Source organism: Pipistrellus kuhlii, unplaced genomic scaffold (assembly GCF_014108245.1).
Source record: "Pipistrellus kuhlii isolate mPipKuh1 unplaced genomic scaffold, mPipKuh1.p scaffold_m20_p_6, whole genome shotgun sequence".
NCBI classification, from domain to species: Eukaryota; Metazoa; Chordata; class Mammalia; order Chiroptera; family Vespertilionidae; genus Pipistrellus; species Pipistrellus kuhlii.
This window is the reverse complement of record NW_023425562.1, coordinates 53,546,811-53,569,167: the sequence shown is the minus strand read 5'-3', so window position 1 is coordinate 53,569,167 and position 22,357 is coordinate 53,546,811. Positions and strand designations below refer to the sequence as shown.

The 22,357-nt window shown below is 46.7% G+C and overlaps 1 long non-coding RNA gene across 1 annotated transcript; it reads left to right on the top strand.

Annotated features, from left to right (window-relative positions):
• The first annotated feature begins 3,840 nt into the window (after positions 1-3,840).
• LOC123651508 lies at positions 3,841-13,858 on the top strand. Its single transcript, XR_006740282.1, has 3 exons — positions 3,841-3,952; positions 4,310-4,367; positions 13,805-13,858. It is a non-coding gene; the product is annotated as an uncharacterized LOC123651508 (long non-coding RNA).
• Positions 13,859-22,357: the final 8,499 nt, after the last annotated feature.

Genomic DNA, 22,357 nt, shown 5'->3' with positions numbered 1-22,357 from the left:
GCCCTACTCAGCATTTCAAATGGCAATCACTCATTTCACCTGGCACCCGATGACCCATGCTGTAGGTTCTTTCATGTACCCATAGACAGCTGCAGAGACTGGGGCTCAGAATACTCAGCCTTCAGGGGCAGAGCCTGGCCTACATTAAATTCCAAACTACTGGCTCAAACACTAAACATGCCCAAGTCACTTCAGAATAACATACTCAAACAAGGCTATTCTCAGCAAGGTGCTATTAAATATTAACCTTTGAAAAGTAACTAGTATATTGCTCTGTCACCATGCTATCCACAGGGTGAGCAGAAGCAGGGTTTGGTATGTCTAGGAGACAGGATATAAAGTACCTATGGGCCCCACCATTCCTCAGTGCTGGCTCTCCAGTGGGGGTGTTCCTCTGGCTGAACTAGCTATGCAGCTAACAGTAGGAAAATATCTCTTCACCATTTTCAGATCTGAACACCACTCTGCCACCACAGATTGAGAAGCTGCTCATGTGTGCGGATGTGGATCTGGCTGGTGTGCTTGGCACAGTGTTAGACACAGTGGCCAACTTGGACGTGCTGTCTCTGTTAGACCTCTCTTCCGCCCTCAACATCCTTGGCGACAGTGGTCTTGGTAGTGTCCTGGGCAAGGGGAGCAACAGCAAGTCCTCAAAGTCACCACTGTCTTCGCTCTCAAAAGCCACTGATGCAGTCAGCAACCTGCTACCCTTGGCCCAAGGGGCCCTGGGCGGCCTACTACCCAACACTGTGGAGAAGGATCCTGCAAAAAAAGCTGACCAGGACTCTTCTCTTCTCTCAAATCTCCCCCTGCCCCTGGGTGGTGTGCTCAACACAGTGGGCGAGCTCACAGAATCCACCGATGGCGTACTCAAGAGTGTGGTGCCAAGTGGCATCAGTGATACACTCTCAGGCGTGCTGGGAAATATTAACGTGAAAGACCTCTTGATAGGGTAAGTGCTTCCTTGACCCTAAGGTATGGCACAAGAGAAAAGTGATGTTTGGGGATTCTGAAGCTCAACCTCCTACAAACCCATGGAGACAGCCATATCTTCCCAAAGCAATATTCCAGCTCTGTGTTTTGGGGGGTGGAGGTATGGGGAGGGAATATGAACAAGATTTCTTGAGCTTAAGGAACTGGGTGGCTAACAGGACTGGGCCATCCGGAGGATGGGTGGGTTGGTAGGTTGTTAGTTGGCAGCTTCAAAGGCATTTCTCCTGCTGCTCAGGCTGATTCCTTGTCAGGACTGACCCTGGATGCTGATGTTTTGCAGGTTAGAGGTTCAAAAAGCAACTGTGGAGAGCATGATGTTGACCATGGCTGATGATGAGATCCTTGTTCAAGCTGCGACTACCGCCTTCATAGGTGGAAAAGGGTGAGCCTGTCTCCAAATCAGTCAACTATACAAACCTGCAACCCTATGCCTGCTTTTGTTCTTAATGCAGATTTTGGTTACAAAGGTGTTTGCTCTGTAATATCTTCTGAGTTGCCCTGGACCAGACCCTTAATATCCAATGTCCAAGAGCTGGGCAGGGACAACACAGAGGAAGGCAGGATGTCTGAGGGTGGGGCAAATTAGGCAGCAAATTAGCCCCTCTCCTCCAGCCCAGAGGGCCAAGCTGGGATAATGACCCCATGGAACCCCATCTTCAAAGAGTGTAAACAAAGCCGGAAATCCAAATTCCTTGTAAAACATGCACATTTATACAGATGGCCAATGTAAAGAGAAACCACAGAGGGCACCTCTTACTGACCGCACTGGGTTCATGAGAAGTGTAGCTTCCAAACCATCTGCACTCTCCAGAGAGAAGCAGCCCACTCTCACAAACACTGTCCTAGGCAGTTGGGGGAGACAGAGATGGTTGATTGCTTCTCCAGAAGCTAACAATGGAAACATGCATGCATGCTCAAGTCCATTCATCCACCTAACATGCAGTACTCTGTACCAGACCTCATGCTGGGCACAGAGGGAGCAACTAAAAGTGGGCCCTGTCCTCGGGGAGAGTCCACATGTGGGAGAGGAACACGGTCACAGGACAGGCCCAGGGCACACAGAAAGGCAGGAGAAGGGCAGGAACCCCCCGGGAGAAGAGGACTCTTGGACTAACCCTCGGCACTGATACTTCTCACTGACCGAGCTCCATCCAGGCACCTAACTGAGGCACTCTCAACTTCCAAAGCCTCTTGACAACCTCATCAAGAAAGCAGCCCTGTCTCAAGACTGGGAAACCAGCTGAGACCCACAAACTGGTTATGAACCTTGCTCAGTGCCACACAGCTGAAATGTGGCAGTAACAACACTTAAATCCTGGCATTCTGCCCCCACAGCCCATGTCTGTGACCAACACAATGCGCAGTGGTAGGAAGAGCCATTCACCTTCTTCAGAGCATGTGACGGTAATAAGAGCAGGTGTGGCAAATGGTGGGTTTTTCTTACGCTGTCACTCACACCACAGACAGCTGGGGTGCTGGGCACAAAAGTGAACCTGTAATGAGCATCCAGTTACAAGTAGCCTTAGTGCCTCCAGAAAGAAAAAAAGAAAAAAAGACTTCCTGATGTTTGGTCAGGAGAGGGATTTTCCAATGACTACGGAATGCCAGCCTCTGAGTCCTTTCTACAGGGGATGTTCAACCATGGGTCATGCTCATTAGAAAGCACCAAACTTTTCCTGTCTCCAATAACCTGGACAAATTCATGAGGCTGACTCCCAAAATGACTATCACTTCGGCTAAGCAACCTCTTGCCGCCAGGTCTGGTTTCATCTCTATCTTGTTCTCCACAGCCTGTTAGGACCTGTAATCAGCATACTGGGATTTCAAATAAGTGGCGATGTGACTCTGAAAATTGGTGTTTCCACAAACAACACCCAATGTGTCAGCTTCCAAGTCCAGGACAAGGTCATCAAGGCTACGAAAGTGTGCCTTCAGTTGGTGAGGACGTACGTGAGACCATTTTCATCATTTTTTGGATCAATAGGCCTGTGTGCCAGAATGTTTTTTATGTTAAATCTACCTAGAGCTTCATTATGGGGATGCACTATAATTTATTTAACCAGTTCCTTATCAAATAATGGGGTTTTTTTTAATTATTAACTTTTATACCCAATACTATTATAATTAGTAAAGTCCCAGAAAAACCTACTCATCAAAGTGCACAGTATCTGATGGATAATTTCTCCTTTTATTCAATACTTTTTAAAAAAAATTATTCAGAGCCATAGCCGGTTTGACTCAGTGATAGAGCGTCGGTCTGCGGACTGAAGGGTCCCAGGTTCGATTCCGGTCGAGGGCATGTACATTGGTTGCGGGCACGTCCCTGGAAGGGGGTGTGCAGGAGGCAGCTGATCAGTGGCTCTCTCTCATTGATGTTTCTAACTCTCTATCTCTCTCCCTTCCTCTCTGTAAAAAATCAATAAAATATATATATATTTTTTAATTATTCAGAGAGGTAGGGAAAGGAAAAGAGAGAGAGAAACATCAGTGATGAGAGAGAATCATTGACCATCTGCCTCCTGCAGGCCCCACACTGGGGATGAAGCCCACCACCGGGGCATGTACCCTGACCAGGAATCAAACTGTGACCTCCTGGTTCATAGGTGGACACTCAATTATTGACCCATGCTGGCAAACTGAAGGGTAATTTCATCCATGTGAAACACTGGGTCAAATGTCCAGCTTTGATGATTTTCCCAGCTATCCTCACTTCTCCCTTCATGACTATAACTGAAAGTGAGAGGGCTCAGGTAGTTGCAAATTGTAAGCAGCAGGACATCACTGCAGCTGTATCATCAATAGATGAGTTCTCTCCAATGTCGGACAAAATCCAGAAATGCAAACTCACACAGCTCTCCCCATGTCTCTTCCCAGGGTCACAGATATTGTGCCTCTCCCTCTTCCTCTGCCCTTGGATGATGTCATTTCTCAACTGCTGACAGTTGCCTTGAAGGAGAAGGTGAGTCACAGGAAAGGGGCGGGCACCACCACAAAGGTCTGTGTCATGTGTGGGGAGACAGGAAGAAGCCTTTCCTCAGACATGGCCTGCTGCCGGGAGAGACGTGGGAAGGACACATCGGCCTTCAGGAGTCCAGGGGCTAGGAGATGCAACATTCCCTCTGACCCCAGCAGCAGGATAGGACAATGCCTCAAGCTGGTGGGATAGGGGGAGAGGATGGGTTCTGCCAAAAAGAAGGCCAGGAAACAGAAGAGGGAGAAGGGAAGTAGAAGAGGAAAGAGGAGAAGAGGAGCTGGGTGTGGAGGTGGGTGGGACTGCTGCATGTCCTCGCAAAGCTAACTGGTGGTTAATTCACAGACCAAAGAATCAACATCATGTGACATTGATCTCAGTGATTTCAGCGAATGCAACAACTGTGAGTACAAACACCTAACTTCCGGGGGGCTGCCCAGGTCAATGCAGGAAGATGGCCAAGCCCCATAGGAATCCCATTGGGTGACAGACAGGAGATGGGGCTGTGAGCTGCAACACTGGGTACCTCCAAGCACCCAACCAACTCCTCAGCACGCTCAGGGCACACAATGTGGCAGCGTACCTGCTTCTCCAAATTACTGAGTCTCGTTATCAGGCCATAAAGAACAAAAAGCCCCCTTGAGGCTGGGTGGTAGCTCCCAAGCCTAGATTGTTTTTGCAAAGTGCACATATGCATGAAGTCTGAACAAGCAGCAGTCCTAGGCCCTCACACCAGGGAGGCTGAGAGGCAGAAATTCCTCTTAATATCCCTTTACATATCTAAGGTATGGGATAATGGGACTTTGTCAGGCAGCTGCCATCAAGACAGCCAATGTAGGAAATTGGTGATACTTGTCATGTCGCGAGGTAGACAAAGCATGGGACCTGGGCAGCAAGCCTTTTCCTCCCCCCAGAGGTTTCAGCACAGCAGGGGCAGGGCTGGGTCCTCATGTCACCTTCCTCCCTGCAGCTTCCTCCTAGACTCATGAGAAGAAGCCAGACTGGCACCAGCTTTCTCTGTGGGACTGAAGGGAAGGATGGTGTCACCCTGGTCTCCCATCTGGAGGGCAGAGCCAGGCAGAGAACCCAGGGCCCCACACCCGTTAGGGGTCTGTCGGGTCCCTCTAGGTTCTCTCTTCTCTCCTGCAGCTACCGGCTTGTTCGAGTACCAAGTTAAAAGTTTCCAGCTATCTGAAGAAGGTCTTTCAACCCTCTACTGTGTAAGTGCTGTTTGCTCTTAAGATAAATTCTGCAAGAAAGCTGGAAACATCCTTGATCTCACAAATACACTCCAATAACATGACAAGCCAGCCTTCACCCCCTCTCAGATCCCAGACCTTGACCATGGGGTGAATCTCCAGGCTTCCACCACAACACCTGAGCATCTGCCATGGGGGTCAGCCATGTTGCCCTTCCATTTAAGTCCAATGTACAATGCCTGACAGGCATTCCACCTATGCAACCATTTGTTGACCAGTAGGATGTGGCAAGCACAGGTCCAGACACTCAATAGAAAATATGCAAGAAAAGAAAAAGGGCCAACTCACCCCATCCACCCATCTCAACCACCTGGGAACACAAAACAGGTCACACAGAGTACTGAAGGAGGGCAGGTTTTGTGACCCACTTAGCTCCACTTCTGGGAATTCATCTGTACAAGCACCCTAAGTGCATATATATTTAAGGACAAATAAATATAAATATTAACGATGAAAAAAAAGGATAAAAAACTAGAAAGGAACAAAAAGAAAGTAATTGAGCCTAATATGAGATCATTTGAAATTTTTAATGATTCACAGAAATACTTAAGAAACTGTTAATTTTTTAAGTAAAATGAAAATGATATTAAGTATGCCAACAACAGAATCTCTTTTCCCTTCTTCATACTTCTCTGAACTTTTCAAATTTCCTGCCATGTGGAATTTGAATTTTATAAGCAGAGGGGGAAATGCATATGAAATGTAACTATTCAATGGAGGCCAGAATATCTATTAAAAGGTTTTATAAACAAGATGGGCCTTGAGCTTAAGAAGGAGCCATTCCAAGCTGGGAGAACATGTAAAAAAAAAAAAAAAGGTAGGAACTATCAACACTTAGATGGGGGAATTTATCTGAAAAAAGGGGGACTTGTGGCTTCTGTTGAAAAGTCAGAGGTCTGGGGGCCTGAGCCACACGGTATGAGGGATAATCAGCTGAAGAAAAGCAATGGTTCCTTGTTTCAAAGGAGGTCCTGTCTCCAGTCTCCACAAACCCCACAGCTCCCAGGTCCCACAGCACAGGCTGGGAGGTCTGCTGCTCTTTGTCCTCATGCTCATCCATTGCAGTGCTCACATGGGGCCACCTCACTCCTCAACATCCCAGCTGGGCCTCCAAAGGCAGAGAAATTGATGTTAGCCTCACATGATGGCATGGTGATTTTCTGTTGTTTTCTCTCTAGGCCTCCTTCAACAGTGAAGTCCTTCTGCCTGGAAGCCCCCTTTCTCCAAATCCTAAAAATGCCAACATTTCCATAACCATGTCTAACACAATGCTCAGGGAAATCGTCACCCTCAGTGCCAAGCAGAGCCCCACCCAGGTAAGCGTCATCCACACGGCCCCTGGCACCACTCTCCTCTTTGCTTAAGCCTAGTCTATCAACCTCTAAGCCTGAGAAGATAGAAATGGCTTCTGGGACATTCTTTGAGAGACAAATATGAGGAAATGGAAATACACATTTTCCTTTTGGATCGTCTAAGTGGATCCGATTTACATCAAGGAAAGCAGGGAGCAAGGGCACTGGAGGACAAATGCTTTCTGAGTACATTCTATGTGCCAGGTACACTGCCAGTTGTCTTTACATAATTAATGACACTTCATCCTCACAACACATCTGGGAAATAGTGATCCTTATTCTCATTTAGCAGATGACCAGAGTGAGTGAAGTAACTTACCAACAGTTACAGCATGAGCAAGGGAGTGGGTTTATCCCCTCCTGTGAGGTATTCAATTGCTCTCAGTGGTAGAAGGAATAGTAGTAGTCATTAGTTAAAACAAAACCTAGAGGCCTGTGCATGGATTCATGCAACAGTGGGGTCCCTCGGCAGGGCCTGCGGGGATCCGGCCCAAACCTACAGTCCAATGCAACCGGCTGCTCCTGCCTGCCACTCCCACTCATCCCGACCCTGACGCAGTCAGTCCTGATCAGGAGAGGCTTGCACCACCACAGCAGTGCTCAGCAGTTGTGAGCCCTGTGTCTGGTGCCCATCAGTCAGCTGAGAGGCGCTGACTGTGGGAGTGCATTGACCAACAGGGGGCAGCTATTGCATTGAGGGTCTGCCCCCTGGTGGTCAGTGCGCATCATAACGACCAGTTGACTGGTTGTTCAGTTGTTAGGTTGCTTAGGCTTTTTTTTTTTAATATATTTTATTGATTTTTTTTGCCCCCCTCCCTCCCTCCCACACATCCCCTCAATCCCCAGAGTTTTGTGTCCATTGGTTGTACTTATATGCATGTATAAAAGTCCTTCGGTTGATCTATTATCTCCCCCAGATCTTCCTCCCCTCCCCGCTGAAATTTGACAGTCTACTTGTTGATACACTGTCTCTATATCTATCTTTTGGTTCATCAGTTTATAATGTTCTTTATCATCCACAAATGAGTGAGGTCATGTGGTGTTTCTCTTTCATTGATTGGCTTATTTCACTCAGCATGATGTTCTCCAATTCCATCCAGGTTGCTGCAAATGATGAGAATTCCTTCTTTTTTATGGCAGCATAGTATTCCATTGTGTAGATCACATGTGTCAAACACAAGGCCCGCGGGCCAAATCCGTCCCGCCAGGCCTTGCAATGTGGCCCACACCGCGCTGTCATCACTGCACTCCGCTGCGTTTCCATCACAATGACAGTTTATGACTGTTCAGTAAACCATTCGGACTGCGATTTAGGCTGGATTTTAGATTTTGGCCCCTTCTCTGATTGAGTTCGACACCCCTAGTGTAGATGTACCAAAGTTTTTGGATCCAATCATCTGCTGACGGGCACCTAGGCTGTTTCCAAATTCTGGCTATTGTAGATTGTGCTGCTATGAACATAGTGGTGCATATATCCTTTCTGATTGGTGTTTCTAGTTTCTTGGGATATATTCCTAGAAGTGGGATTACTGGGTCAAATGGGAGTTCCATTTTAAGTTTTTTGAGGAAACTCCACACTGTTCTCCACAGTGGTTGCACCAGTCTGCATTCCCACCAGCAGTGCACGAGGGTTCCTTTTTCTCCGCAACCTCGCCAACACTTGTTGTTTGTTGACTTGTTGATGTTGGAGGCTTTTATATATATAGATAATAATCACTGAGTACTGTCTATGTGCTTTAGGCTCTGTTTCAAGCAATGTACAATGTATCCTTAACAAAGCCTCCCGAAATAATCAAATACAGAGTTATCTGCCACTAGAGCATAGAAATAAACAGGCTTTAGCCCTTGCCAGTATGCTCAGTGGACAGAGCATCAGCCTGTGAACTAAAGGATCCCAGGTTCGATTCCTGGTCAGGGCTATGCCTGGTTTGCGGGCTCATTCAAGAGGTAGCCCATCAATAATTCTCTCTCATCATTGATGTTTCTCTCTTTCCCTCTCCCTTCCTCTCTGGAATCAATAAAAACATTTTTTTAAAGGAAAAAAACATGCTTTAAATTGAATGAGAAGTAATAGAAAAGTAAAATTTTATCTGTTATATGCACCACTGTGCTTCTGAGAAAGAAAAAGAGATAAATGGCAAGGTCTGAAATTAGGCCCTGTCCTGTGGTTAGATCAGCCATGCCAGCACCTGGCTAGGTGACTAACTCATATTACAGGATCAATAAATATTTGAATAAAGGAACTGAATGAAGCATGGGTGTTTCATAATGCAACATTCTGCGGTCCTTCTTCTTCTCTCCACACTCTAAATGATGACTTCTTTACAACAGATGAATAACCTGAATGCATACATCACCAAAATAATCTATAGCAGCCTGCCAGACAACCAAGTCCGAGCCATCTACTGGGTCGATGTGGATAAGGATGGTGAGAGCTTTGCCCAAGGGCAAACGGTGAGTGCTGAGTAGTAACAAATCAGGATCCCACCACAAAGAGTGTTTGATGGGGGGTGGGGGGGGAACACACGGTTACCACCATAACCCTGAGGGCCTGGGTGACCCTAAGACAAGGGGCATCAACCAGGGTGGTGGGCTCAGCCACCAGGGGAGGATAAACAGGTTGTCTCCACTCTAGTTCTGACCTGTGGCCTTGTTGGTCATATTTTCTAAGTATCCTGGTCAAGGCATTATTTTTAACTCGTTTGTTTTATATTAATGCAGAAGATACTCATCTCCTATAAGTGCAAGATTTTAAATGGAAAATTGGTATCAGACATCAAGATTGTAAGGTACTGTCTATTACTGAAAACTCCTCTTGACACTTGTCAGTATAGGAAGCTGTTCAGAACTCTATTCAGATCACATGAGAAGAATAATGGACAAGGTCCTTGGTAAATACTTGGATCATTACAGAGAACTCAGAACAAAGTCTTACCTACATGCTGTATTCACCTTAAATTTGATCTTTCTGTGTTTGAAACTTTGTAAGTTACTTTAATAAGGGACTGATCTAATACTTAAACTCTGTGTTAGAATTAGTTAATATTTTTTATTTGAAAATAATTTTTCCTTGTACTTTGTTTCCTGACAGACTTGAACACAGCACGAACCCCCCTGAGGCTGTAAGTTGATTAGATTTTCAAAATATTTATCTAAGATGCGTGAGAAATTGTTTTAAACCCAGACACTTAGTGACACAGGGACTCTGGAAAGGGAACGGTCACACAGACCAGGTCACAGACGCAGTGTGGAATATGGCTGCGAGCTCCAGCCCAGGCCCTCCCTGGGGAACTCCTAAAGTCAGTCCTAAATCCATTGCCACAGCGCCACATCAGTCAGTCACCCTAGTGAAAACCCAAAATCCGTGCTTTGTTAGTGGGATGGGTCATTCTGTCTTGGGATTGGTCCACTGGAAGAATGAAAAGATTATCTAGATTCTAATCTTTCTTCAGCTCATGGGAATTTCTTAAAAAACATGCCCACCCTCCCACGGCCTCACCTTTCCCATCAGAAGTTTTTCACCATGTCCTCCTGAGCAAGCGCATGGATCACCAGAGGAGAGCTTGGAGGATAGGGAAGTGGGAAGAGTGAGGGTAGCGCCCAGTGACGAGGCTCCAAGCACAGGGGCGGAAACTCACGAACAATTCACCAACCAACCCCATTCTTAACACATTTGACCTTGCACATGTTCATACACAGATTCGTCCAACAAACATTTAGTGAGCGCCACTATGAGCCCAGCTCTAAAAATGCAACTCCCTAACCCCAGGAGTGACCCTCTCATTGAAGTGGAAAGACAGAGACAGATTACGAGAATAAATAAGCCAAATCATTAAGGGACTGATAACCACACATTGGGTGGAAGCACACAATGGGCACTGAGGTGAACAACCTTGTCACTATGTGTGAACTGTCTGTGTCCTATATGTCAGTCCTGAGATAATGGGGGTTGAAGGGTCTGTCAAGAGGCAAACTCTGGGAGTCACAATGCAAAACCCAGAGTTCTTTCATCTCATTGTTAGTGGGGAGGCATGTGCTATGCCAGGCTGTGTGAAGTGAAAGGAACACAGAAGGCCTGGTCTTTGGCCTCATGTAACCACCTACCTGACAGGGACATTTATGCAAATAGCTGAGCATGAAGAATACGGTGGAAGAGAACCAACTGGGAGGCAGACAGTGGGTTCACTGAAAAAATGATGCCTGAACTCAGCTTTGAAGGAGGAGCAGGAGTTTGACACAGACTAAAAGTGTGTGCCAGGTAGAGGAAACAGAATGTAGAAAGGGTAGGCAGCAGGAGCTCATAGGCATGAGGAGGAAGGGAACACAAGGAAGGAAGGTACATGGAGCATCAGCAGGGAGGACCAGGTCAGGGAGGGACTTGGTTAGGACACAAAAGAGGAAGCATTCAGCAGCAACCAATCCTCCCCAGTCCGGACCTCAGTGTTTGTCCTGAGGGCACACAGTTGTACAGCTATGCCTCCCGCAGTGCCTGGAACATAACGAGAGTCCAATACACATTTATTGGGAATTACCTCAGACGTTAAAACCTACCGAAGGGTCTCTGAAAATACCCAAAGAATTAGAGGCCTGAGAGATAGAATGAAACCCATCTCCCTACATAACCTCCCCCAGTAACAGACTTCTTCCACTAGAAAAAAACAAACCACATACACAGAGGCACCCGAGACTGCTTTCCCTGATGTGAGGACTAGCCGGGGGACTGGCAGATTGACTGACAAAAATGTTCCTCCCATCTCTTCCAGATAGACGAGCTAAAAGATGTGATGTCTGCAGTTACGAAGAAATTCATATCTACCATTATGGGTATGTGGAGTTAATAACATGAACACCTAGAAGAGTCAGTGTCACAAGCAATGTACAGGGTGTGAAGCCACATCGTAGAATGTGTTGTGGCAGTGAGCACAGAATCGTCTTATCACCATCTGGATCAAAGAGGACTTCTTTGTTTTTATTTTTATTTATGTTTTATTTCTTTTATCCTCATCCAAGGATATTTATTCTATTTGTTTAAATATATTTTTATTGATTTCAGAGAGGAAGGGACAGGGAAAGAGAGATAAAAATGTCAATGATGAGAGAGAATCATTGATCAGCTGCCTCCTGCACACCCCACACTGGGGATCAAGCCTACAACCCGGGCATGTGCCCTGAGTCGAACCGCGACCTCCTGGTTCATAGGTCGATGCTCAACCACTGAGCCATGCCAACTGGGCTGGGCTTCTTTGTTTTTAGATAGGGACTCCAGCATCTTCAGATGGCAAAACATAAAACCCAAATCAAAATATCTCTTCTACAAGTCCAAATGAAACCCAGCCCACTCGGTGTCTTCTGAAAAACAGCATCATGCCCCTTAGAGGCAAAATGGACCCAGGTCACTAGTCACACAGATACTAGGGCTTAGGAAATTCAAGAGCCTGCAGTCATAACCCTATGAATATGCCACCTACACATATTTATGATGAACTCTAAGGGTGTTCATCATATGCAACTCAAATGGCACCAAAACAGCAGGGCCTAAATCTTCTGGTTTCTTAAGATAGTGAGGGCAGACACACCAGCATATCTCTTGGTATCAATTCTTTGCGCATAGAATGCTCACCAGGTTTCCAGTTACTTCTAGGCTTCTCTGGTCCTTGTGAACTCACCCACACACACAAAAGACTGAGAGACACAATATCTTATTTGAATGACGCTGCTGAATGGGCAGGGGGTGATTTATCCTAGAGCCATACATGGCCCAGAGATCCCTCCAGTTGGCTGTGGATAGGACACAAAGAGGAAGCACTTGTCCTTATTTTTGTCAACTCATGTCATAAAATGCTCCTTCTTCATTTTAGACATTTCCAGTCAATGGAATATTCCGCCAGGAATAGCCTCAAATCTGCTGGACAATGCCAAGGCTGAACTGCTTAAATTGGTAAGAGAGCACAAAATACAAATGTTTTCTTTTGCACTAAAGCCCACTCTATGCTTCAGTCTTCAGAGGCATCACAGGCAGCTCCAAGCTGCCTTAACAGCTCCACCCCACTGCCCATCTGTTTCCCAGGCAGATCCACTACCTACTGCCCCTTTCTTCACCATATAAGCCCTACCATTGAGACACTCCTGTTCCTATAATCAAATATTCTGTCCACTGTTCTCATGCAGACTCATACTTCATTGAATATGCCTCAATCACCTCTTTGGAAACATGTCCACTACATATGCCTGACTCTCAGTCACCTTGTGTCTGCTGGAGCCTCTCATTCTCTGCCACCCTGACACAAATACCCCCCTTTTTCTCACCTATCCTCCCCACACCAGAGGAAATTTAAAGGAAAACTTGCTTCCTAAAAAAAAACAAAAAAAAAAAAAAAAACTGTTAAAAGAATGAGATTTTTATTTAAATTTAACATCAGAAAAATGATGAGGATGGAACAAGGGAAGATATATGAGGGAGTAAAGAAATGTAAAATATCACATCCCCCCCCCAAAAAAAGAACCAAAATAAATAAATAAATTTCCTACCACCCTTATATATTCCATTCTTAATAAACGTGCTTCATGAGTGTAATATCTGACAAAAAAAATAATAATAATAACTTCTTTTATGTTGGCTCAAACCTCAAAGTTGTGCATTCCCACATTTATTTCACCCCCAAAGTCCTATATCTGTGGCCAAATCAATTACTAGCATGGAGAGGGTGGTGAAATCAGCATTTGCCTCAGTGCTGGTGTCCTTTCTCCTGCTCCTACACCCCATTCCTCTGGGCGGCCTGGGACACATCCCTTAGCCTCCCTAAGTCAGCTTTGAGTCAAGGGATTGGATCAGAGATGAGTGCCAGCTGTATTTCAGCTACAAGTGGCAGAAAGCACCACACAAACTGGTGTAACAATAAAATCATCAGTCCTGAACATTCAGAGATGGTACTAGCGTCAGCAGTGGCTCGATTCCGGGCCCAAACGATGACACCAGAATCCATGTCTTGGTTCCACCAGGTCTGGGTGGTCCCCCACCTACCAGGAGCTTCACCATCCAATTCTTTCTGGAACAGCTCAGATGACAATCACCGAGAAATAACCTCCGGGGCTCCCACTGGCCTGACTTGCTCCCTATCCCCATCCTTAGGGCAAGTGCTGTGGTCAGGGAGATGGAGGGCACAGCTGGCACCTGTGCCTGCAGCCAGCTTATATTAACAGTTATAATTAGTTCTTTTATCTCCCCACAGAGAGACCTTCAGGCAGCAAACTAAACCCAGCACGTGGGCTACCAAAGCATTTCCGAAAATGAAAGCACTGTGAAGCTTCTCTTATGGAGTCAAGGACATCCTTGTGATTAAGGAGCCAAGCTGAATAGTGTTCTGAATATGTCAACTACTCTTTGGAACCAGTGTCACCTTAAATTAACACGTGCAAGAAAATCAAGAACAGGGTTTGGGGTATTTTGTAATCATCTCTTTAATAATTATCCTGTTTTCATGCAGAAAATGACTCATTTGTCTTTAATTCTTACAAATAGGAGTTTTATAGTGTGTTCATGATAAGTAAAAGCACTATACATACTAAGGACATAAAGTCAATAATGTGAATGATGAGGCAGCAATGGCCAGGATTAATTTACCTAGGGCACTAAAAGACAATCTTGACCATGATGAAAACTCTTTTTCCCATACCTCTGCCCTCCCCTTTCCAACTCCAAGTGCTTTCTTTTGCCCACTGGCCCACCATGAAAATCACACAGGGGCTGGGATCCAATGTCCCATCATCACATGTTACGCAGAGAAAAGCACAGACCAGATGCTAAACGCTGGATAGAAAGAGCAGGTAACCCTCTGGTGATACCATAAAAACTGTGCTCAGTGTCTTGAGATTAAACTCAGTGAACAAAGCCAGACACAAAAGATCACATATTGTACAGTTTATTTTATAGAGGCCTGGTGCATGAAAATTCGTGCACTCAGGGGGATCCCTCAGCCCAGCATGTGCCTTCTCACAGTCCAGGACTCCTTGGGGGATGTCCACCTGCTGGCTTAGGCCAGCTCTTGAGGAGATTGGGCCTAAGCTGTCAGTCAGACATCCCTCTGGCAGCCCAGGAGGCCTCAGGGGATGTCTGACTAATGAGTTGGGCCTGCTCCCCTGTGCTGCTGCAGAGGCAGGAGAGGCTTCTGCCACCACAGCTGCACTGGCTAGCCATGAGCCAGCTTCTGGCTGAGCGGCACCCCTCCCTGCTTTGGAAGCACACTGAACACCAAGGAGCAGCTCCTGCATTGAGTGTCTGCCCCTGGTGGTCAGTGCAAGTCATAGCAACTGGCCATTCCGGGTCTTTCCGCTGTTAGGGTCAATTTGATTATTACCCTTTTATTATATAGGATATTCAGACCAACTAAATGTACAGAAACAGAATACAAAGTTGTGAATGCCAGAAGAACAGAGATTAGGTAAGGCAGAATAAGGGTTTTATTTAGGAGTAATGGAAATGTTTTGGAACTAGAGGTAGTGGTTCCACAACATTCTCAATCTACTAAATGCCACTAAGTTGTTCCCTTGACAATGGTTACTTTTATGTTGTGTGAATTTCACTTCCATTTTAAAACAAAACACCTTCCCACCTAAATTAGCACACAAAAAAAGTAGACCTAGCACCCATATTGGTTTGTGATATCATTCTTCATAAAAGTAATCAGGGCCAAAACAGATTTGGCTCAATGGATAGAGCGTCAGCCTGTGGACTGAAAGATACATGCCCTTGACCTCGATTACGGTCAAGGGCATGTACCTTGGTTGCAGGCACATTTCAGTAGGGGGTGTGCAAGAGGTAGCTGATTGATGTTTCTCTCTCATTGATGTTTCTAACTCTATTCCTCTCTCTTTCTCTCTGTAAAAATTCAATAAAATATAAAATAAAATAAAATGTAATCAGGGCTCTTGGGGAAAATGCTAATTCTAGGATTGGAGAGGAAATAGGAAGATGGCCCTACAGCTTCTTCTACTCACAGAAAGTAGCTGGTTCTGCTTTGCTAAGGATTTTTTCCCTGATACTGCCTGTTTCCTCTGGCCCCTCAAAGAATATTCTGAATTCAGGGCTCAATGTTTCAGAGAAGGAAGGGTTCCTCAGAAAATGGACCAAAAGCCTGAGTTTTCCAAGTCCAGGCCCTGAGAGGATAAGGTATAGAAAGACACACAGAAAATCTACACGCACAGGAGAGATTCCCTAATTGAGAGAGGGAGGAAACAGGGAAGAGAAGTTTTGGATTTCCTAAGAAAATAAAGGACTACAAAGCCCAGAGATATTTGAGGCCTTGAGTACAGAGGAAATGGGCAAAGGAAAGCAGCCAGACCACCAAGAAAAAAGCTGGGTCCAGGTGGGTGACTTTGAGAAGCTGCACCTCACAGCTGCAACTCAGAGGTTCCTTGGCCCTACAAAGTGTGGCAGGCAGCAGTGCCACCAAGGGAGAGCCTGAAGCTTCCCTCCCACCAACATTCCAGTCCCATGTGCCTGCGCAGGCAGGGCAGTGAGCAGAGAAGGGCAGGGAACCAGAGAGCTTTGCATTCTGATGAAAACAGCTCCGTAATTGCCAAGCGTGAGGACAGAATGTGGAAAGGTTCTAAGATAGGAACAAGGTAGGTGTAAGGAAAATACTAAAAAGAGAGCCAGTGCAACTACTAGTACAGAAATTAGCAAGAAGGGTTGAGGAAGAAGGACACAGAGGAAGGCAGGAGTCATACCACACAGAGCCTCCGTAGCCAGGGCTAAAGATAAATGTGTTATTACTGTGGATCACTGACAAGTGTAAGCAAGAGAGTGATATGATCTCAATTCTGTCATGCATTTTAGGAGAGAAGAGATTGAGCCAGAGCTACAAAGCAACAAACCCTCACGGGGGAGGGTGGGCAGGCGGATAACAATGTCTGTTTCAACATGAGAATTCAGGGGATCCATCCCTGAGGTGTCCAAACGGATCACCCACAGGAGCCCATATCCCCACCCAATCCTACATAATAAAAGAGTAATACGTAAATTAGCCATGACTCCGCGACAAAAAATGGCGGCACCCATAGCAGATGCTGGCGGCATTGCCCAGGCAACGGGAGCCCAGTGTCTGCTCCTTGGCCGCGGAGGGAGGAGAGGGGTCTCTGGCCAGAGGACTGGGAGCAGGACATGAGCTCGCATCGAGAGCTCAGCGTCCAAGCCACAGCTGTGCTGCGGGAGAGAAAGAGCCTGTGGGGCCACGAGCGCAGCGTCTGCACCGCAGCCAGCCATGCAGCAGGAGGGAAGAGGCCTGTGGGGCCACGAGCGCAGCGTCTGCACCGCAGCCAGCCATGCAGCAGGAGGGAAGGAGCCTGTGGGGCCACGAGCCCAGTGTGCAGGCCTCAGCTGTGCGGCCAGAGGGAAGGAGTCTGTGTGGCCGTGGGCCCAGAGTCCATGCCCCAGCTTGCCATGCAGCAGGAGGGAAGAGGCCTGTGGGGCTGCCAAGCTCAGCATCCCAGTGGCAGGGGAGGAACCAGAAAGAGGGATCTTTCCAGTTCCTGATGCTGACAGAGCCCTATGGGTGCCAAGGTCCTCCACCTGCAGCTCAGCAGCCCCAGTCGCAGTCTGGAAGCCCCCTGCCAGCAGTCCAGACAGGACCAGTGTGGTGCCGCAGTGGGGTGGGAGGGTGTCCGGCAGGCACACTACAGACATCAAATCACTACTGCCGAGGCCACCCCTACACACACACACACACTCACAAGTACTATGGTCCAAGGGAGCGACTCCTGAGGCAAGGCTCCCATGGCAGCTGATGCGTAGCTGGGCAAGGAAGCCGGACCTGAAAGCCCAAGCCTCTGAGTACCCAAGCTGCAGGGCGTCGTGGGCCGGGGCCCTGAGGAGGCCCCAGGACAAGCATCTTCCCAGAGGCTGTGTGGAAGGAGGGGAGGAACCTCTGGCTAGAGGCCAGGTGAGGGATGCTGGCGTCTTTGCAGGCCAAGACCAGGCTGAGGGACACCTCCCCCACCCACCCTGCCCCCGCACCCCCATGCATGAATTTTATGCATCGGGCCTCTAGTGCATTCTGAAAAGGGGTGGAGGCAGGAGGAAGGAGGCCTGAAACTCCCTGACTCAGGTATGACTGTCACTTTGCATACTCAGAGCTGCTGTCTTACCTGATTCTCATAAACCCCATGTAGAAGAAGCAAGCAAGTGACACACAGAGAAACTGAGGCTCGGAGAAGTAGGCCCATTCATTAGTTCATTCATTCACTTGTTCAACATTTACTGCACTCTGGGTGGACACAGGATAGACACACCCCAGCCCTTGAGAATCTCTTGGACAAGAAAGAAGAAGACAACTGGCATGTCCTAGACCAAGGTTCTGGTTTCAGGCACATCTGGACTAGAACACCCAGCTCTGTCACTTTTGCAGGTGAGCAGCTTAAGTGCTCTCAGCCATAGTCTCTTCATCCCTAAAAGGAAATATGGGTGATTGCGTGAGGCTATTTATGCTACTGACCATGATGATGGGTTTTGTAAGAGTGAAAAGCGTTTTCTGGGGGCTCATTAATAGGGGTTTGGTAGTTGTAACCACAACATTAAGACTCAGGTTTCATGGGGTGGCGGGGGTGGGGAGGTGGGGGGCGAACAATGGTAGGATATATACACATATAATACCTTAATTTAAAAAATAGGGGGGGGGAGGAAGACTCAGGTTTCAGTGTGGCTTCCATGACATGACCTTTCTCTGCATCTCAGGCAAAGCAGTTTCTCCTCCAGGTGAAACTCAAGGTGCCTGATTCAATAGGCAAATGCCACTAAGGTGCCACCTGCAGTCATATATGGAGCCAACTTGTTGCATTTGCAGAAAACGATGCCAACTAGCAGCAATGTGTAGCCAGTGAATGGCAAACCGACAGGAGGTGCTCAGAGAAAAAGCAGCAAAAAGCAAGTTCCCACCAGCCACATCCACCTCTGGGAATGAATGAAAAGCACCTGTTGGCCCACACATACTCCACTTGGACTTCCAAAGCAGAATCCACGGACCCAACACTGAATGTGGACATCAGTGGGGAATTTGGGTAAAAAAGGAACAAAGCCTAAACACAGGCATCTGCAAACATGTCTTAAAGTAAATTCTTGGCCTTTCCAAACCTCTTAAACATTTATGACATACACAGGTGTAGTAGAATGTATCAAACTCTATCCCCAACTGAAAATATAAACTTCAGAGTGAGGTTAAAATGGCTCTATACTGCCCTAGCTGATTTGGCTCAGTGGATAGAGAGTCGGCCTGCAGACTGAAGGGTCCCGGGTTCAATTCTGGTCAAGGAAACATAGCTGGGTTGTGGGCTCAATCCCCAGTGGGGTGAGTGCAGGAGGCAGCCAATCAATGATTCTCTTTCATCATTTCATCATGTTTCTATCTCTCTCTCCCTCTCTCTTTCTCTCTGAAATTAATTTTTTTTAAATGTCTCTTTACCTGCCTTCATCCTGATAAAAGCTTTGGAACAGATCCATTTGGGGAGTAAAGAAACATAAACAAACTACCTGTGTTTTCTTATTGTAAACAAGGTGTAATAGTTGCCAAAACTTGGGTACATCATATTGATAGAGAAATTATATAAATTCTGAGAGAAAGGTGGAAAACAATTGAAAATACCTGATCCAATGGTAAGTAATGAAAATGATGATGACAGTAAATTATGGAATACTCACATATGCCAAACATTATGCTAATTGCCTAACATAATCGTCATGACAGCTCTATGATAGGTACAATATTATCTATACTTTATGGATGACTAAGCCAGAGAAAATTATTAGATAATGTCCCAAGGCCGAACACTAAGCCAAGATTCACACACATGTCTGTCTGGCCCCAAACCCTGTGCACAGAAACTCTGCCTTCCCCAAAACACCATTTCATCACCTTTAATTAAACACAAGGCTCATTAAAAATCTCATGAGAGCCCTAGCTGGTTTGGCTCAGTAGCCTGCAGACTGAAGGGTCCCGGGTACGATTTCAGTCAAGGGCACATGCCTGGGTTGCAGGCTCGGTCCTCAATAGTGGGGGGGAGGCGTGCAAGAGGCAGTCGATCAACGACTCTCTCATCATTTATGTTTCCGGCTCTCTCTCCCTCTCCCTTCCTTTCTGAAATCAATAAAAATATATATTTTTTAAATCTCAAGAGATATATGTACCCTTAGAAATAAAAATTAACCCAACTTTTACACAAAACTCCAGAAAATTTGGGAACACAGATTTATTTGCTGCTAGAAGCCCTGTGAACTCCCAAAACCAACAAAGATCTGAGATTGATTACACCAGAGAAGGAAACCAAGGCAGGAGTGCTGGAAAGACTGCTGAGGGACCTAGAGAGTCACAGACAAGCATATGCACAAACTAAGTACATATGTGTATACACATGTGTGCATTTCACTAAAAACACTCAAGGAAAGGTCAAAACTCTGATGCCTCTGTCACAGGACACCCCTGGCTCAGCTGGGCCTATGGTGGCACCTTCAGCCAGAGGCAATTAAGAACTGGTATCTGCATTATCACCAGCAGCTGTGATCCAGCCAAGCCTGGGCCAGCCTCGAAAGGACCCTCCCTTTCAAGAGTCAGCAGGTCAAATCACTTAGCACTTAGGGTTTGACAGCAAGGGAGCCCTAGTACTCAGCCTGCTAAGCCACCTTCAGAGCAGCCGCTCAGGTGGGACCCACCTGAGCGGCTGCTCTGAAGGTGGCTCCTGGATTAGCAGAAGTCAAGGGCTGCCCCACCTCCTGGGCTGAGGAGAGAGAAAGACAAAGAACCAGGAAGCCCCAAGGGGCCTTCAAAGGCTGCATCCCGGATGTGTCCCTCCCCATGTCTGGAGAAGGGTTCATTCCTTGGGTCCAGAGAAACCATTAGCAAAACCAACGGCCACACCCACTAGTGGGTGTCACGAATTTCAACTAAAGGATCACTCACTTTCTCTCAAATGTCCAAGAAAAATAAGATCCAGGACAGTTGGGTTTTATCCTCCTTATCATCATGTGTAAAACCCATGGTCTTAGTCTCTGGGAAAAGGTCAACTATTGTTTGTTCTATGCATCTGACATTTCAGCAAATCCCAAAATGGGGCCTTTGGCAACCAGAACTGCACTTGAGGTCCACAGTTTGAGAACCGCAGTGGGGTTGGCAAGGGCCAGGCAACAAGCTGAGCCTGCTTGAAGGCAGGAACCCAAACCAATGCCCCCACTGCAAGTGAGCAGAAGCAGACATTAGCCACACTCTCTGTCAAAATCATCTCCCTCTCCCACAGCAAGACGGTGGCAGGATGCACAAAATCCTAGGGGCAGGAACTGAGCAGATGGCTGAGAAAAACCTCTGAAATAGAGGAAAGCCTGAGGCCCAGAGAAGGGGCTCTAGAATTTGGGGAGCCATTAAATAAGGAACAGGTGAGAGGAGGCCTCATGTGGAGATTGAGATTTCTAAAATAGCAATGAAAGGACAGCAGACATCTGAAAACATTTCACTCTCATTCCAGAGGCACTCTGGGAAAGGAACGGGGGCTGAGCCATTTATGTAACAGCCATGCTTACAATCCCCAGGCCTGCATTCAGGCCATCGCCCACTTCAGACACTGTGTACTTTCCAATCCGCCTGCATCCATCACTTTATTTCCAAATCTGTGCATGTTTGAATACTTCCTGTCACACGCACCTGATATAAAATAATACTTAACAGGGAGATACCCTGTCCAAAGGGACCCCATGGCCTTTCTCACAGGTCCTCACCCTAGAATTGGCCTCTCAATGCTGAGTGCCTACCATGGACAGGGCACAGCACTGGCACCTTTAGTAAAGGGCCTCAATGAGTTGGCACCTGTTTGTAACCTTACAGACTGCTCTACTCTGCCATTCAACCAGCACCAAATCAGAGATAACAGGCCTTTGAAGATTTAAAATGGGACAGTACTTGGACAGACAAGCCTTCTGAAAAAGATCTAAGCACCATGAACATCTCTGAGAAAGGTACTGACAAATGTCACGACCATTACCAGGTGCTGATCTTGGAAATCAGCCTGTATCACGCCTCCCTTATCAGCACACTTGAATGGCGTCCCTTCATGTCTGATCACTCGCCCTGGAGACGTAGGTCTATAAATGTGGGGTACACCTTTCCGTCTGACAGTCCCAGCAATAGCAGGAGGACAGGCAGCTTCCGGAACAGATCTCCCGCCAACACGGACTCATCGACACTGGGCAAGGTAAGAACTCTAAATCAAGTTCACAAAAGAACGGGTCGAATTTCAGAGGCAGAAACAAACTAGGGCAGTTCATCAGAGGACGATAAACGAGGGGTCTGCATTTAGAATCTCTTCAGCCCCCTCCCTACTGAACCACACAGCACTCTGCTGAGCACAGTAGGTGTCACAATTTCCGGTTATGTAACTGCTTTTAGAAAAGGGGGATTTGTTCTGGGACTCTCCAAGGGCCCCACTAAAGACGATGTCTAACAATATTGCCATCAACTCGGTCACAGGCACAGAATTTTATTACTTTTTCCTCACAGGACACTAATATGTCACCTGAGACAGTAAAGGCTAATTTCACCCAGGTGAGGGTAAAATCAGAAAAATAATGAAAATGTGATGATATTTTTTTCATAACACTAATGTGTTCAATGTGAAGGATTGGCATTGGCTTCTGATTATGTCCTTCCCAATGTTTCTGCAATAGCGATTCTGCTGCTGATGCTGGTAAATGGCAGGCAGATTGAGGTGGACAATGCCCACCTACCCATGGCAAGAACAAAGGTCCCTGA